General features: G+C 42.9%; 1 protein-coding gene across 22 annotated transcripts in view; it reads right to left on the reverse strand.

The window, feature by feature from the left end:
- NIN (ninein) overlaps window positions 1–18,147 on the reverse strand; it is a 144,712-nt gene extending 126,565 nt beyond the window's left edge. For 6 of the 22 annotated variants that reach the window (XM_021101674.1, XM_021101639.1, XM_021101622.1 and 3 more), the window contains exons 1-2: window positions 17,940–18,141; window positions 16,481–16,561 (exon numbers count right to left, since the gene is read on the reverse strand). The gene's annotated coding sequence lies outside the window, so the exon portion shown is untranslated. Of the gene's footprint in view, window positions 1–16,480; window positions 16,562–17,939 lie in introns of all 22 variants that reach the window. The other 16 variants (XR_002346861.1, XR_002346857.1, XR_002346856.1 and 13 more) reach the window with 10 other exon arrangements.

The raw sequence follows: 18,708 nt of genomic DNA on the forward strand, positions 1-18,708 counted from the left end.
TGCCTGGGACTTGGCCCAGGGTCACCCTCGCTCAGTCCCTTTCCCTTCCCTGTCCTATTTTCCTCACTCACTTGTAGTCGATTCTGGGAACATTTCCTTAGTAACATCCTTCTTTACAAACCTTCCTCTCAGGATCATCTTCTGGGAACCTAACTCAAGGCAAGGGGTGTGATAAGAACATAAGCAAAGTGCTATGAGAGCAGGAAGGAGTGATTAATTCTGCCTGGCCATCAAGGACCTTTCCATAAAAGGAAGGATATTTGAACTAGGCCTTGAAAAAAGGTTATTTGCATTTTGCCAGATAGATGGAATCAAGGAATATCATAATAAATCTGGGGAGTGTACTTATTTATGCCAGGATAATGAAGGTAATGGTGGGGAGTGAACAGTGAGGCTGCCACAACACCACAAACAAGAACCTTGACTGTCGCTAAAGAGTTTGGACTTTTTTTTTTTTTTTTTTTTTTTTTTTTGTCTTTTTAGGGCCACACTTGCAGCAAATGGAGGTTCCCAGGTCATGGGTCCAATCAGAGCTGTAGTTCCTGGCCTACACCACAACCACAGCAATGCAGGATCCGAGTCACATCTGCAACCTACACCACAGCTCCACAGCTCACAGCAATGCTGGATCCTCAACCCACTAAGCGAGGCCAGGGATCAAACCTGCGTCCTCATGGATGCTAGTCAGATTCGTTTCTGCTGAGCCATGACAGGAACTCCAAGAGTTTGGACTTTTTAACACTTGTCAAGAGTGAGCCACTTTAGATTTCTGAGCAGGGGAGAGATGATATATTTCTCTTTTGAAAAATAACTGAATGGAAATATAAAGGGAGGGATAAGAGACAAACAATGGAAGCTAATTTGGGGATCACTGAAATATTCTGAATGAGGATGATGGGAGAGTGACTTAGGGCAATGGGTATGAGAATGAAAAGGAAAGGATGGATCTAGAGATCAAACTTGTCAACTAACTGGATGTAAGTGGGAAAATGAGACAGAAGTGGCCAAAATGTTGGGTTGGATCAGAGAGTGAAGGATGGTGCCATCAGACCGACACTTCAGATATGGTGAAATTGAAAGAAATACCAGGAAAAAAAAATCCCCAATAATGCAAAGAAATCTGAATGAAATCAGAAAATAATCTGAGAACAAAGAACAAACAAACAGGTTTTGGGATATTCAGAAACACATGTAGTTCTAGGTCAAGGGTCAAGGTTACAATGAAGAGACACATCAAAATCAGCTATCAAGAAACTTGGACACCCTTTGTAATAAAAACACTTAAAATTCAGTAGGATTTTACTTTGCTGATTAAAACTAGAGTGGGGAGTCTATATGATCTAAAGATTAGAACTGATATATTACATTTATATGACTATTTTTATGGATTATGAAATACTACGGACAATGAAAACAGAGCCCTATGACAATTGCGCTAAAAGAAGAAAAATGGCGCTTTTAGCGTTCAAAGCCTAATATAACATGTTGCTGGTGGAAGGATTGCTGGAGTCACAGTTCCATCAACTGACAGTGGTCATTTCCTGGCTCTTAATTATTGCTATTCATTTGCTTATGGCCTTGCATTGATTTCTAAAAAATAAATCAATATGTCCATGTGGGAACTGGCATCACGACATTGCATTGACATTTCAAGCAGCATACAATGAGAAGAAAAAGTGCAAGCCTAGATTCTTTAAAAATGTTTCAGTTTGAGGAAAAGTCTACTCTATATAAGATACATTATTTCAAAAGCCAAATTGAATTGTAGCCCCTCCCCCAGAGGCCTGAGTCCTCTGTAACAATGTTACATCTAAACTCTTCTTTTTGAGAATCTTTAATACTTAGAAACAATACTTCCCCCCATTTTAGATAGGGTAGAGATTTCAGAAGCCAAGTTCCCCATGGAAAGAATAGAGGAAAAGAAGGTAGAAAATATAGAGGGAGGAGACCGTAAGTTGAGTTTATTCATTCAATCTTTCTCTCTCCTTCTCTCCTTCTCTTCCTCCCTAGCTCAGTTGCTCCTTTCCTCGCTCCCCAACTTCCAGAAATACCTGAGGACCTACTGTGTGCCAGGCCTGTACTGGGAGTGAGAGATACCACACTGTGCAAGAGTTAAACATGCATGTCTCCACCCTCCGGGAATTTATATCCACCAGATTCTACATGTAAATAAAAGACAATATCACTTGTTTTCACTCCTGTTCTCTCTCACCTTCACACTGCATATTCAAGCATATCAGGTTCACCCATTTGTCTAGCAAATGTGCAAGGCATAACCCAGCTAGGCTGCCTTCATTTGAAATCCAACTCTCTCAATAGTTGTGTACATTTGGTCAAGTGACTTAACCTTTTGACCCTTCGTTCCTTCATCTATAAAACACAGATAATAGCATCACATACCCCATAAGACAGTTGTGAGCATTACAAGAATTAATTCATTTAGAAATTAGAATGGGCTCAGGAACACAGTGAGCAATCAACTGATATTACCCGTTGTTATTTTTAGCACACACGAGAAAAAAATAGATGAAAAGGACCATATCTTTCAAAGAGCTTACAGGTTTGCAGGTGGAGACAGACAGGTACACAGATAAAGGCAATAACATGTGGGGAGGGAAATGATGAAGAATGTGTGCTTAGGCTATGATGGGGGATCACAAAGATGGGAGAGGTGAATTCTTTTGGTCAACTCTTTTGAGACGGATGTAATATCAATCCAAAGTAGTTTCTTATTTCCCTGACCCTTAGGTAAATGATCCTTCCCTATTAAATGCCTGTTTTGCTTGCTTTATTTGCCCATAGTTATTCCACTGTGGATAATTACGTAAGCACAAGTGAAGGCTTTTCATGAAGGGCCATTGTGGTCCCTCTTTATTTACACTCTGAATAAAGGAACTTTCCATAGATGGTGAAACTGGGTTACATTTTCCTGATTTCTTATGTTCAGTGGCATTTTTCTTATAGAAATCAGAGTCGTTTGTGCAAAGGAAAAGCAGGCCTTTTTTAGGCCAGGAAGTGGTTTAATTCTTTTTGCCAGTGATTGTCTAAGTCACGGCCATATGGAACCCCAAGGTAAGCTGGGGTTCTGGAAAAGATTTTCTCAGATAATATGAGGCTAATGAGAGGCTTCCTCAGATGTTGTTGATGTGTGTGATGGCTGGTACTGCTGCAGTGGTTTTGTGACCATGAAGGGGATACTGCTGACAGAGTAAGGATGACAAAGTAGAGAGATGGAAATAAAGTATGTCCCTAAAGACTTTTACAGAGTTCGTCCTTGATCCACTTTTAGACTCTTGTTGGGTAAGAAAATCACCCCCTACCTTTTACTGTTTCAGCCACTTTTAGATGAATTTTTTGTTAACTTTCAGTTAACTCTTTGTAGTAGCTTGACCCCAAGTATTTGGGGGCACCTCCCTGCAGGAAGATTGTACATGTTCTCCCTTTTAAGTCCAACTATAGCCATATGGCTTGCTTTGACAATGAAACATGATAAGCATGCTGGGTTACTTCTGGGCAGAAGCTTCAAGAGCCAGCATTTGGCTTGCTATGCTCCCTCTCCCCTGTCCCCATGACTGGGGAAGCATATTGACATGGAGCCTCCTCCAGCCTGGTTCCTCAGTGACTACAATAAGTAGACCCCTGGTTCCTTCCTGATGGACTTGTGGCATCAACAAGAAATAAACCTTATCACTGAAGAGCTGAAATGTGTTGTTATTGCTGTGACTCCAGATAAATCCAGTCTGCTTTGGCTGGTAAACATCTTAAACATTGCAGTGAATAAAAACAATGATGTGAAGGCAAGGGCTTGCGATGTAGACTCTTAACCTCAGGTAACTTCACAGTGACTGGAAAGAACAGGCTCCTCTTCACCTACTCCACACACTTCCTGGTTAGTGAGATGAGCCTCGGCATGGAAAGTAACTTAATCCAAATGATGCTTTAAAAATGTCTTCGCTTCAATGCATTATTCAGAGTAAATTAATCACAACTTATTAAGTGTCTCTTTAGCACCTATGACACTTGCCTCATCACTCTGTCCATCAAGTTTTTTTTTTTTTTTAATACTGACCTCACTATGCACTCTCCTAACAACTCCCCTACCTAGACACCTACCTAGGGGGCTTTTGGTAATAGCCTGATGATCATATAGCTGAAGCTTTATTGAAATGAAGGTGACGTGTCAGTGGGGAGACATGTCAGGAGAATGATAACAATGATAGCTCATATTTACAGAGCACCTGTTCAATACCAGATGTCATTCTAAGTACTTGATACATAGTAACTCACCTATTCCTCACCTTATGAAGTAGGTATTATCATTAGCTCTTCTTGACAGATGAGGAAACAGAGGCACAGAGAAGTTAAGTGTCTTGTCCAAGGTCATGCAACTAAAATGTAGTGACTCAGGTTCTATGCCAGACAATCTGACCACAGAGTCATGTTCTAACTATGATGCTTAACCAAGAGGGGGTGGGGAAAAATATTGTTTTGGAGCAGCAGTTCTTGGAGAAGCATGAGGTTAAAAGCCCAACTGAGCCTTGCCTGACTCAATTCCTAGTTGGGTGTTATTTCACAATCTGCAAAACATGTCTCCATCCTGGTTTCCTCAGCTGTAAGATGGTAGCTCTGTTCTCAGTGAGCTAACTGGGGCATGCAAAGACCCTAGTGTTGAGCTTACCTGGAAAACCACCCACTGGATGTGGTTGGGGCTGCTGTCCCATTCTAGGACAGACCCCCAGAGGGTGCAGAAGTTTTGGGTATGTAGAAAGTCATGTAAACATAGGAAATGGTCATTTGGGAATATCTCTAGGAGTCCACTGGAGGGTTTGGATTTTAAGATGACAGGACCTGGAGAGGCTGTCAGAGAATTACTTCTGGCATCTGCAGGCAGGACAGCAGCTAGGGTGCCCTGGGAGCACTGGAATGGAAGGCTGGCTAAGCTGTGGGAACCAACTGCGATTTAAGAGGGTTGAGGGGGCATTTTTCTGAGGCTTGAAAAGGGTGCACAGATGCGCAGAGGAGTGGGGAGGTATGGACAAGGGGCTGGGACCTAAAATTGTTTCAAAGAGCTTTGGAAATGTAGCTCAAGAGAGATCTTGGTTTGGGCAGCTGCAAATAACTACCAGAAAGTCCCTTAGGTTGTATCTCTATAATACATTTCAAACATGAACATTCTCAGCATCCCCGCATGGTCACTGCCAGCACCCTAGCAAGGACCTTCTAGTTGTGCCTCCCCTAGACCCCAAGGAGGCTAAGTGGTTTCCCTGCCTCCACTATGGTCCCTGCCTCTCCATTTGCCTCACAGGAGACAGAGTGATCTTTTTAAAAATGTGGCTCAATTCCTGTGGTTTCCTCTCTCTGTGACCACCACCCCTGCTCCCCTGCCCAACCCTGCTGGTAGCCGCATTTCTGATCTACAAGCACATTGAGTTCCTTCCTGCATCAGCCATTCCCTTTGCCTGCAATGCTTTCCTCTGCCCTTTGCACAGCTGGCTCCTTTGGCTCCTCTGGTCTTGATCCAAACACGACCTTCTCTGATCTCCTGGCCGCCCTGTCCCCTGGCCCTCACCCTCCATGCCTTTAGCAGATTCCCTCTCCTTCCCAGGACTCATCACTTGCTAATGGTCTTGTCTGTTCATTTGCTTGTTTAAAGGGCTATTGCCTGTCTCCCCTATTAGCCTGAGTGGGCTTTGTTTGCTTCCTTCGTGGCTGTATCCCCCACACTAGATCAGTTCTGTGCACTGAAGATCCATAAATTAAGAAATAAGTCATTTACATTTAATTTCCATCTGAAATACATTTCAAACAATTTACTTACATTCCCAGTGGAAAACAGAAGGGGAAAATTAATTTTATTTACATTTAATCGAATGCTGATATATTCTTTGGATGTTGGCAATGGGACAGTGATATTTGAACACAATTTTGTGGTGAAAATTTACCACTAGAAAATCTGAAGTTATATATGGCTCAGAATAAATTAGTTTTACATGGAAAATTTAAAATCCAGGAGCCACAATTGATAGGTTTCTGTTTTAAATATTATGAAAATATAAAATTTAAATATTATGAAAATGTAAAATATAAGCTACAATGTTTCAATAATAAAGGACATAGTTAAAAAGGGTAAATAACACAATGTCATAATCTAGCTAACCATATCGCACTTACTGGTTTCTTTGAATAATGTAGTTGTACTGAATGTTTATTCAGAATCTGTTAAAATATTAACATTATACCTATGCATTAATTGCATTTGACTATTTGTCTTATTTCTGGATTTGATTGAACATTCTTACATCTAAAGATTGTTAATGGAGAGTCCTCTGGTATATAATCATTTTCAATCCACATGTGACTAAATTTGGTCATATCGGCTGATTGTATAAAGAGCTCTTTCTGAAAAGTAAATATTAATGCTGACTGGTTTTGAAAAAAGAGCCCTTTGGAGCACCTCTTCTTCTTTCCATTTTTAGACACATCTGTTAGCTGCTTTAGCACTTGGATGGAAGTGTTTTTAAAGGAGCTTGTGAAGATTGGAAAAGATTTTATTTTTAATATCCCAGATTGCATCCTCTGCATTGGGTTGGTTTTGTTACATGCGCTCCATCTGTCTTAGAGATATGGAAAACTCAGTGGAGGAAAAATGGAAAGGGCAAAACTGTTTCCCTAGCTTTATAAAATGTCTTAAAATGACTTCCCACATAAAATCTACCCCATGGAGTCCTTAACTTTGAACTTCCCAATACTACCCAAGTACCTGGCAATCTGCCTCCCCAAGCAAGGAAAGGAGAAATTGTTTAGTTACTCTCTGGTTAGAAAGTCTGCAAAGTCAGGAGTTCCCAATGCGGCTCAGTGGTTAACGAATCCGACTAGGAACCATGAGGTTGCGGGTTTGAGCCCTGGCCTCGCTCAATGGGTTAAGGATTTGGCATTGCTGTGAGCTTTGGTGTAGGTTGCAGATGAGGCTTGGATCTTGCCTTGCTGTGGCTGTGGTGTAGGCCGGTGGCTACAGCTCCAATTAGACCCCAGCCTGGGAACCTCCATATGCCACAGGTGCAGCCTTAGAAAAGACCAAAAAAAAAAAAAAAAAAGAGAGAAACAACAAAGAAAAAAGAAAAAAAGAAAGTCTGCAAGGTCAAACGCCTTTTACACAACTTTGGTAATTTTTTTTTTAATCATTCCAAGCATTTAATGAAACTCAGATTGGCTCTTTTATTATGAATATCCTTTAAAAAATAATATAATCAAATTACTTTCTGGCTACAGGTGATCTGGAATTTCTGATATCTTTTTTTTAATGTTTCAGTCTAAACAGTGGATTAAAAAAATCTGAAAAATAAGACAAAATAAAACAAAATATTTATTCGCCTATCCCCAGCTGCACCTGACAGAGAAAGAAGCTGAAATCTTACTCTTCACTGGACACTACATCCAATTTCAAGCTTCTGTTATCTTTTTTTTAAAAAGCCATTAGAGAATACTTAGTAAAGATTTTATTTCTCTGAAAATCACCCCTGTTACATTTGTAAAAGGAGCACTTCATGGATTGGGTGTCTGGGAGATCTAAGTCCTTTTATCCAACCTACCATTGTTTAACATGATATTCATGTGTTTACTGAGTGTCTTGTAGCCTTAGAATGTGAACTTCTGGAAACTAAAGATCTTTAATGATGTGTGTAGTACCAAATAAAATATGATGGAGTCTTCAGTATCATCTCAAAAGGGACTTTAATCTGGAGCTACAAAGTGACACTCTTTTGGTGTGTGTTTATTGGAAATTTATTCTTTAAACAGAATCAAACCTTCAGCAAGCAAAATTCACAGCCCCCAACATTTTGAACTTTCTGAATTGAAATGATGCTAGAATCCTGGTTTGTTAATTCGGGGAGGATTGTTATTTCAGAATTATTATGAGTAATGTATTTTCAAGCAAAAGTTGACTGTTGGAGAAGGTGATATTTAAACATCATGTGATATTTAAAGCTAGCTCCACAGTTTCTAAATCATTGCCCAAGATGATAAATGTACACATCAGTGCCTAACCTACAAAATATCAAATTTTCTCATGTCTCATGACTTGTCTGAGAGCTCTACTCTCTTGCCATCAATATCTCCTATCTTGTTACAAGACCTTGTCATCACCTAGAACTACTTCACCTTTGAAACCTTGAACTTTGAAATTCCACTCAGACATCAACCCTATGCCCTTCTCTCCCTTCTGCTTCCATCCCACCCATCTTCATTCTCACCAAGGCACTGGCCTTCAATCTCCCCAACTAAGCACCCCCAGCCCTCTTGGATTTAAGGACACTTTAAGGGCACTCTCCCCATCAGACAAAGCTCTGCTACTCCTCTGACATTCTGGCACAGCCAGTCAACAAATCCTTAATCTGGGATCCACCCATCTGTCTGTTTTATTTAGGCTGTGAGCATTACAGGAGAAATCCACACGACACATGATTATGCAGTCAGGTGCCAAGACAAATTTTGATTTCAAACCTCAACTGGGCACATCAGACCATTTAAAGTTCTTTGATCATTCTTAGGTGGTTCCCTGTATAATCTACCTGATCTGAGACATGTGGGACCAGGTAACATGAATTATAGACAATTAGGACAGTGCTAACTTCTTATTTAAAAGATATAAAGTTCATTTTCTCACCTTGAATTTCATGTGAACCTATTTCCCCTATTTTTTGTGTTTCCCCTTATTTTCATTTTCTCTTGCAGCTTTCCAAATAGATCACTTCTTGGGGTAATTAAAGAGTTTAAAGGAGTATTAAAGAGATTGAGCTGATCATAAAATATTTACTACCATGTGCCAAGCACTTAGTTTTAGGTGATGGGGATACAGCAGTGAACAAAATAAACAACTCTGTCTTCACAGAGTTATATTTTAGTAGCAAGGAATAGAAAATAGGCAAGTCAGTAAAATATATACTATGCCAGAAAATGGCAGGTAGGACTGCAGAGCCCTGGAGTGGTGGTGCAGTCTGGGAGGTGCACTGTGGTGAGGCTGCACCGTGCATGAGGTGCAAGCATGAGCCAGACTCCCTGGGTTCAAATCCTAGATCTGGCACTTAGTACATGTGTGACCCTGGGCAAGTTACCTCTCTGTGACTTAGGTTCCCTACCTATAAAATGAAGAATTTCATAGTGCAAACATCATGTGTTTTTAGGAGAATTAAAGGACTTCAGACACACATAGCATTTCCCCTGGTAAGCATTACATGATTGCCAATGATTTTACATTAAATAGTTGTTTCATCATTGCCCGTACTCTCACATTCACAGTCCATGGCCAAGAGGTAGAAATGGTGTCATCGTGAAAGGAAAGCCCTCGCTGGGAGGAGTCCCTCACTTCCTGGGCCCTGAGATAGGCCTGAGCAATGTGTTCATGTGCTGCTTCTGTCAGGTTTGCAAAAGTAGTTCGAATCACAATTGGTTAAGATGCCGTCTCATTTCCAAAGGTTCCCCTTGTGTCAGGTTAGCATGGAGGCAGCTGTGGACATTTGGGGGTCCATCAGAGAGGAAGGTGAAGATATTCGTTTGGGTTTAGTGGGGATCGTTTATGTGGTTTGGTTGCTTCCATGTTGGTTTCAGTTATTGTTGGTCATCGAGGTGTTGAAACAGCTCCCAGGATTCCTACTACCCGCTGTGCCATCAGTGTGGATCAGGACACGGTGATAGGAATGTGTCCCCAGAGGGTGGCAGCAGGGGCAGGGGGACAGAATGGGAGACAGCGTTTGAAATGTACGGAGCCAGGAGTGAGTCTGTAGAAAGTTTTTATAATCCTTTGATGTATAAAACTGTAAGTAGGAGATGTAGTTCTTAGGATATATTCAAAACAGAAGACTTTCCCTGTCAGGGACATACTAGACTATGCGGCATTCATAATTAGTAATGCATTGTTATGAATTGAATGTTTGTCCATGCCCTCTCCCCTGCCCCAATTCATATGCTGAAGCCCAACCCGCAATGTGGTGGTATTTGGGCCTTTGAAGAGTAACTGGGTTTAGATGAGGTCAGGAGGATGGGGTCCTCATGATGGAATTAGTGATCTTATAAGAAGAGATCAGAGTTTGCCCTCCTTCCCTCAACCTTGAGGACACAGCAAGAAGGCCATCATCGCTAAGCAGGGAGAGGGCTCTCACCAGAACCAACTATGCTAGCAGTTGGATCTCCGAACACTCAGCCCCCAGAACTGCGAGAAATAAATATCTGTTGTTTCAGCCACCGAATCTATACTATTGTGTTATGGTAGCCTGAGTTGACTAAGACATACATTACATATCCTTTTTTGGCCGCTCCGAGTCACATGGACCTCCCTGGCTAGGGATCAGATCTGAGCAGCAGCTTCAAACAAAGCCGCAGCTGTGGCAACACCATATCCTTAACCCACTGTGCTGGGGCATGGATTGAACCTGCATCCCAGCACTCCCAAGACACTGCTGATCCCAGTGAGCCACAGTGGGAGCTCCACAGCTTTTTCTCTTTTAATGGGAATTCTGTTAGATAGATTTATAATCCCTGCATTTGCAGACCAGAACCCTAATAAGCAGTACTGCAAATCAGAAGTAGGTTTGTATGAAGATACATCCCACCAGTCAATATTAAAAAACAAATTTCAACCAACCACCTTAAAAGAAATATTGAATTATATGTCTACCCTCTCCTTAGTATTACAAAATAATTATCATAGAGTTGATCAGAGTTTATAGCCAAATATATAGGGGCATAAACTATTCTAGAGGTGTACCAGTTAAAAAATACGTCATATTGTTTTCTGAACTGTTATTTATTGTAAAAAAAAAATAATTTGTGTGATTTCTTTTCTCATTCTAAGTAAATATTTACTCTGTCCCTAATTTTTTTTTGCTTTTCAGGCCCACACCCATGGTGTTTGGAGATTTCCAGGCTAGGTGTTGAATCAGAGCTACAGCTGCCGGCCTACACTACAGCCACAGCAATGCCATATCCAAGCCGCATCTACAACCTACACCACAGCTCATGGCAACACCAGATCCTTAACTCACTGAGGGAGGCCAGGGATCGAACCCACAACCTCATGGTTCCTAATTGGATTCTTTTCCACTGCGCCACGATGGGAACTCCCCTGCCCCCAGTTTTGATTTGGTGAATTTTGTGTTCTTTTTCTTAAACATGACCCCTCCCCCACCCCTGCAACTGTACATATTTCAGGCCCACCAGCCCTGGATCCCCTTCTGTCTGGAAGAAACAGGAATGAGGGAATGCCTTCATTTCTTCTCATCTCATTCAGACAGCTGTTTGTTCTATCACACTCATACAGTATCTCCTCTCATGGTAAAGGAACAGATGGCCCTACTCCTTCCCTCCAACCATGCCCTTGGGGCCCCCGATCCCCTTCCCCCACCCTCTCCCCCTCCCCCCTCAGGACTCTGTCCACTGACCTCCCCACACTTGCTCTTCACTGGCCCCTCCCTGTCAGACTACAGACAGGCTCAAAAATGTCATCTCTCGAGTTCTCGTTATGGCTCAGCAGGTTATGAACCCAACTAGTATCTGTGAAGATGCAGGTTCAATCCCCGGCCTTGCTCAGTGGGTTAAGGATCTGGTGTTGCGGTGAGCTGCAGTGTAGGTCACAGACATGGCTAGAATTTGGCAATGCTGTGCCTGTGGCATAGGCAGACAGCTGTAGCTCCAATTCAACCCCTAGCCTGCAAACTTCCAAATGCCACACATGCCACCTTAAAAAGCACAATAAATAAATAAATACAAATAAAAGGTCATCCCTTGATTCTGGTCACACCGCACTCTGCCTACCTCTTCTTCAGAGGCTTTCTGACTCTTCTCTGTGACCAAATGTCTGGAAAGAGAAGCCCATGTACATGGCCAGTCTGCCCCCATTCCTCAATTCCCTGAGGTCTGGTTTCTCGAAGCTTTGGGGAAGTGTCCCTGTGACATCACCACTTCTTGACTTTGCGGCCTCTGAATGGTCCTCTGATCTGGCCTCTCACTGCATCTGATAGTGCTGAGACCACGCTCCCCTGCATCCTTCTCCCCAAGCCAGTTCTCCTCCCTCCCCTCTGACTCAATCTTGTTTTCTTTTGCTGTCCTCCTCCCTCCTCAGTTCCCTTAGATACTGGTGTCGCTCAAGCTCCAGCTCTGACCGCTTATCTTCCCATCTCGTACACAGTCTTCCTGGATCTGCTTGTTTACTCCGTAATGAGTATATGCCGTTGACTCTGAAATGAGATTTCTGTTCCCGTGGTGACTCCTGAATGGGACAGTTGTATTTTTCACTTTCTACCTGACATGTCTGGCTGCTTGTTCTCCAGCATCTTCATAAATGAAGACCTTCAGCACCGCCCTCCCCAGAGTCTCCTCTGTCCTTGTTCTCTGTGTTGGGAGGTGTCAATCACCCAGTCACTTAGCCAGCTACTCTTGGAGTTTCCTAGTTTTCTTCCTTCCTCCTCACTCGTCATCTCTGATCATTAACAAGAATTATTTTACCTTTAAGTCAGTTTTTCTTAACCTTTTTGTTGTTGTTGTTGTTGTTTAGGGCCGCACCCATGGCATATGGATGTACCCAGGCTAGGGGTCCAATTGGAGCTACAGCTACCGGTCACAGCCACAGAAACACAGGATCTGAGTCATGTCTGCAACCTATACCACAGCTCATGGCAATGCCAGATCCTTAATCTACTGAGTGAGGACAGGGTTGGAACCCACAACCTCATGGTTCTTAGTTGGGATTCATTTCTGCTGCACCACGACAGGAACTCCAGTTTTTCTTAACTTGTTGAAAAATATCATTAATCCTCTTGACAGTATGGTAAAGACTTTGGATTGCTTCTCTGAGTAATGCTTTTCAATGCATAACCAAGAGGAAAAAGAACAAAGCTGGAGGCATAACCCTTCTAGACTTCACACTATAGTACAAAGCTACAGTCATAAAAAAAGCATGGTACTTTTACAGACATATAGATCAATGGAGCAGAATAAAGAGTCCAGAAATAACCCACACACCTACCATTACTTAATCTATGACAAAGGAGGCAAGAATATGCAATGGAGAAAATAAAGTCTTTTCAGTAAGTGGTTGTGGGAAAACTGGACAGCTACATGTAGAAAATTGAAATTTGAACACATTCTCATATCATATACAAATATAAACTCAAAATGGTTTAAAGATCTACATACAAGACATGACACCATAAAACTCCTAGAAGAGAAGAGATGCAAAACATTCCCTGACATAAATCATAGCAATATTTTCTTAGACCAGTCTCCCAAGGTAAAAGAAATAAAAGCAAAAATAGACAAATGGGACCTATTCAAATGTAAACACTTTTGCACAGCAAAGAAAAACATCAACAAAATGAAAAGACAACCTACAAAAAATATCTGCAAATGATGTTAAATAGGGTTAATATACAAAACATACAAACAGTTCATACAACTCAATATTGAAAAAAACAAACAACCTAATCAAAAAATGGGCAGAAGACCTAAACAGACATTTCTCCAAAGAAGACATCAAGATGGCCAACAGGCCCACAAAAACATGCTCAACATCACTAATTATTAGAGAAATGCAAATAAAAACTATAATGAAGTATCAGCTTTGAAGTAACAAAATGATGATGGCCATCACCAAAAAGTCTACCCAGGCATTCCCGTTGTGGCTCAGAGGAAACAAATCTGACTAGTATCCATGAAGCTCAAATCTGGTATTGCTGTGGCTGTGGCATAGGTCGGCAGCTGTAGTTCCAATTCGACCCCTAGCCTGGGAACCTCCAGATGCCAAGGGTATGACTCTAAAAAAAAAAGACCAAAAAAAAAAAAAAGTTTACCCATAATAAATGCTGGAGAGAGGGTGGAGAAAGGGGAACCTTCCTACACTTTTGATGAAAATGTAAATTGGTGCAGCCACTGAGGAAAACAGTATGGAGATTCCTTAAAAAACTAAAAACAAAATCACCATGTGAGGAGTTCCCATTGTGGCTCAGTGGAAACAAATCCAATTAGTATCCATGAGGATGCAGGTTCAATCCCTAGCCTCACTCAGTGGGTCAGGGATCTGGTGTTGCCATGAGCTGAACTGTAGATTGCAGATGCATCTTAGATCCTGCATTACTGTGGCTGTGGTGTAGGCTGGCAGCTGTAGCTCTGATTCAACTCCTAGCCTGGGAACTTCCATATGCCAGGAGTGTGGTCCTAAAAAGCAAAAAAAAAAAAAACACCATGTTATCCAGGAATCCCACTCCTGTGTATATATCCAAAAAGGATGGAAATTCTAATTCAAAAAGATACTTGTACTTCAATATTCATAGTAGCACTATTTACAATAGCCAAGACGTGGAAGTAACCCAAGTGCCCATTGATAGATAATGGGCTTAGGAAAATATGGTACATACACAATATGGAATATTACTCAGCCATAAAAAATGAATTTTTGCCATTTGTAGATAGACCTAGAAAATATTATACGTAGTGAAGTACATCAAAGACAAATATTATATAATATTTATAGGTGGAGTCTAATAAACAATATAAATGAATCTATGTACAAAACAGAAACAGACTCATGACACAGAAAACAAACTTATGGTTACAACAGAGGAAAAGGAGGAAGGAGGAATAAATTAGGAGTACAGGATTAACAGATAAAAACTACTTTCTATGCATAAAATAGAGAAGCAACAAAGATTTACTGTATAGCACAGGGCATTGTATTCAATATCTTATAATAACCTATAATGGAAAATATTCTGAAAAAATGTTTTTAAAAATGTTTTAATAAAAGGATATAATTTTTTGAAATAGTTTCCAAAATTATGAAAGTTTTGATATAATAGTACGTGTAACAATGCACTAATAACTATTTCAATGCACTGTCAGACCTAATTACCATCATTTTAAAGTAGCGGTAGATTTTTGTGTGCGTGTCTTTTTAGGTCTGCAGCCAAGATATATGGAGGTGCCCAGGCTAGGAGTCAAATAGGAGATGCAGCTGCTGGCCTACATCACAGCCACAGCAACATGGGATCCAAGCCACGCCTGCGATCTACACCACAGCTCATGGCAACACCAGATCCTTAACCCACTGAGCAGGGGCGGGCAGGGATCGAACCTACGTTCTCAGGGATAGTAGTTGGATTTGTTTCTGCTGAGCCAGCATGGGAACTCCATTAAAGTAGTGATAGATTTAATGATACTCAGAGAAATCTTCAATAACTAAAATGTGATGTGAAAAATCAGTGATGTCTACTGGGGACAAAGCCACAGACAATGCTGTTACTAGAGCAATTTTCTCACATTAATAATTGAGGAATGTGATACATTTTAGTAAGAAAAAAGCCAAGATAAAGATGTAATATTTTTCCCATAAAAGTTTACAGACCGCTTGAGTTCCATCTGGGTTAAGAACACCCACTTTAAAATGACGTCTCCCTTTTCCACTTCTGCCACTGACTTAATTGTGACCCATGGGCTCCTGAGCTCACTCCTTCCCTTCCAGGCCTGCACTTCCTGCAGTGTGCCCCACACACTCAGGAAGGGCCAGCCTTTACACAGTCACCTAAGCTGGGTGCTCAGCATCATGCCTCCTCCCTCCACACTCCATGGACCTGGCCCATCTGCTCAGTAGAGCTCAGCTTTCTTCCCCCCGACTCCTACCTCGCCCTCTTCACTTCTCCATTGAATTACTACAAGCGCCACCTCACTGCTCTCCTAGCCTGGCCTCATCAATCCTTCCAGAGGCATAGATCTACCCAGAATCCAAGTCTGACCCTTAGTATCATGAGATGTCTGCCCATCCTTCCAGCGCTGTTCCTGCAACTCTGTAACAGGCTTGCCTCACTTCTTGAGTTACCCAAGTACAGGACAACCAATGTTTGGAGGGGAGGACTCTGGAGCCAGACTGCCTCAGCTCAAATCCTGGCTCCTCCACTGGCCACTACATGGCCTTTGAAAATGCCCTCCACCCTTCTGAGCCTCAGGGATGTCAACTTTAAAATGGGGCCACAAGAGCACTTGCCCAGCAGGGTTGTGAGAACCAGGTGATACATGGAAAAGCTCAGCAGAAGAAAGACCTTGTTATTATTTCATGTTTCCTTTGCAGGGAATGGCCTTTCTCCTGTTCTCAGCTCCACCAACTAGTCCTTGAAGACTCAGCTCAGGCATCTCCTCTTCCAGGAACCTTCTGCCACCTGCACTGGGTGGGGCTGGGCTCTGGGTTCAATGGCACGCCCACCTGTTCATGTCCCCCAAACTCACTACCTAGCTGGGTCCTGCTCCAGGAGGTGGTCCTTCCTTCCTTCTAACCAGGAACTGTCTAGATCCAGGCCCAGGGCCAGCGTTCAGCAAATTTTGGAGGTTGACGGATTAAAGAGAGAATACAGATCAAAGGACAAAGTGTTAAAATAGAGGAGCCAGCACTCTTTCCCTCTCCTGACAATTTGCTTTTCAAAGTATCGCATAATACACTTACTTATCTTACTGTTTTTCTGAGTGGTCCTGTCTGTGTTGAGCCCTTTCCTGGCCAATTCTTGGGCCTGATAGCATCGAGTTTCTGAAAAGAGAAAGGGAAAAAAGAAGTGTGGGTGTGGGTGTGTGGAGGGGCAGGATGCTGGGCGGAGGAAGGAAGCCCTCAGCCTGCTCTCAGGAAACGGGTATCAAGAGACACCAGGGCTGTTTAACACTCTGAACAAAGGGATCTTCAACAGTAGGAGCAAGGACAGAAGAGAAAACCCTGCTGTGTGGGGTCCTGGCTCAAGGCATGGCCAACATGCCAGTGGCCCTGACTATAGTTAGAGCTGTCCTCATTCCTCTCTTTTTAAACATTACAAAACAATTCATCTCCTGGGAAAAGATTAAACAAAACCGAGCGGTAGAAAGTAAAAAAGCAAAGCAGCATCAACTGACCCAGTCCTACTCCCCACAGGTAACCTCTGCTTTGGTGCAGATGTCAAAATACACACAGGGACCTACAGGCATATCTCATAGGGCTGCAACCACACTCAGAAAAGCACAATCATAAAATAAGTCTAGATTTCTCCAGAGAAACACTAGATAGAAATACTGCAATAAACACACTGTTTAAAAAATAATAATAATTATGGAAAAAGAAACTATTTCAAATAGAACACATCCAAGGAACGGTGGGAGCAGAGGGGAGGGCAGGCTTTGGAGTCTGGGCTCCACTCTTCAGGTTGGCTTCTCAGCAGGTGAGTGCCCAGTGAAAATGAGACTGCCTTTCCTGAGCCAGGATCCTTCGGTTTAGAAATGCTCAGACAGGGAGTTCTTGTTGTGGCTCAGTGAGTTAACCCAACTAGTATCCATGAGGATACAGACTGGATCCCTGGCCTCACTCAATAGGATCCAGTGTTGCTGTGAGCTGTGGTGTTGCCAGGCAGCTGTAGCTCTGATTCGACTCCTAGCCTGGGAACTTCCATACACCACAGGTGTGCCCCTAAGAAAAAAAAAAAAGAAAGAAAGAAAAAAGAAATGCTCGGATTGGAGGTCTGTGAAGGGAGGATGAAGGACAGAGGGACAGAGGGCTGGCTGCGGCAGGGGAGGACTCTAAGCCCCTGGCAACCTCCCCAATCCCCTCTCTTTAAAGCTACTATTACTCTTATAACTTGTAACGGCCAAAGGCAGAGGGAGGCAGAGCACCTGTAGGCTTGGGCTTTGGAAAGCAGAAGAAACAGCTGCGCATCGACGGGCAAGCCCAGGAGCAGGAGGGCAGCCCCGGCTGAGCCTGAAAATAATACCCAGCCACACAGCTTGACAAAGGCCTCCGGTCGTGCGGAGCGGGAGGGTCTGGCCCAGTGGCTCCTTGCCAGGCAGTTCTGGGGCCACGTGGGGAAGAGCCCAGACCCTCCCTGCCTCCCTCCTCCAGATCCTACACCACCTTCGGGAGGACCAGCCTGCCCTCAGTGAACACCCACCGCAGCAATCACCAGCTTTGCTTCTAGGCCTGTCTCACTGCCGTCTCATTTCCGGGTGTGAAGATGGATTGGCTGTGTACCTCTGTTTACAGCATCTCTTCCTGCAGTGAAAGCGAACCCCCTACGGGTCTGCGGGTCTGAGGGTCTGCGGAGTTCTTCAGTTTTCAGATGGGCGGGAATGAAATGAATAGTCTCTGGAGAGGAAGAGGAAGAGGAAGTGCCGCTGTGTCCTCCCCCCACCGCTCCTCCGCCCCCATTTAAAAAGAGAGCCCCAGGCACTGGCTTGCTACTCTTAACAATGTTGTCAGCTCCGAGTTAGAGTGGGCTCCCCACAAAAGTGGTGCTAGCTGCCCGGGTTTGCTTCCTTTGTCCCTGGTGCTGGGATATCTTGCCCTGCCCCGGGCTTCAACTTGGATTGGTCAGGAAAAAGTGTCTCAGCTTTAAAATGATCAAACTCCTGGAGCTCCCGTTGTGGCTCAGCCTTAACCAAGCCGACTAGTATCCACGAAGACGAAGGTTCAATCCCTGGCCTCGCTCAGTTGGGTTAAGAATCCTACGTTGCAGTGAGCTCTGGTGTAGGTCACAGACACGGCTGGGATCCAGCTTTGCTGGGGCTGTGGTGTAGGCCGACAGCTGCAGCTCAGATAGACCCCTAGCCTGGGAACTTCCTTATGGCACAGGTGGGACCCTAGAAAGATAGACAGATAGACAGACAGATAGATAGATAGATAAATAAATAAGATTTAAATAGATTGAAAAAATAATTGTC

This window comes from Sus scrofa, chromosome 1 (assembly GCF_000003025.6).
Source record: "Sus scrofa isolate TJ Tabasco breed Duroc chromosome 1, Sscrofa11.1, whole genome shotgun sequence".
Taxonomy (NCBI): Eukaryota; Metazoa; Chordata; class Mammalia; order Artiodactyla; family Suidae; genus Sus; species Sus scrofa.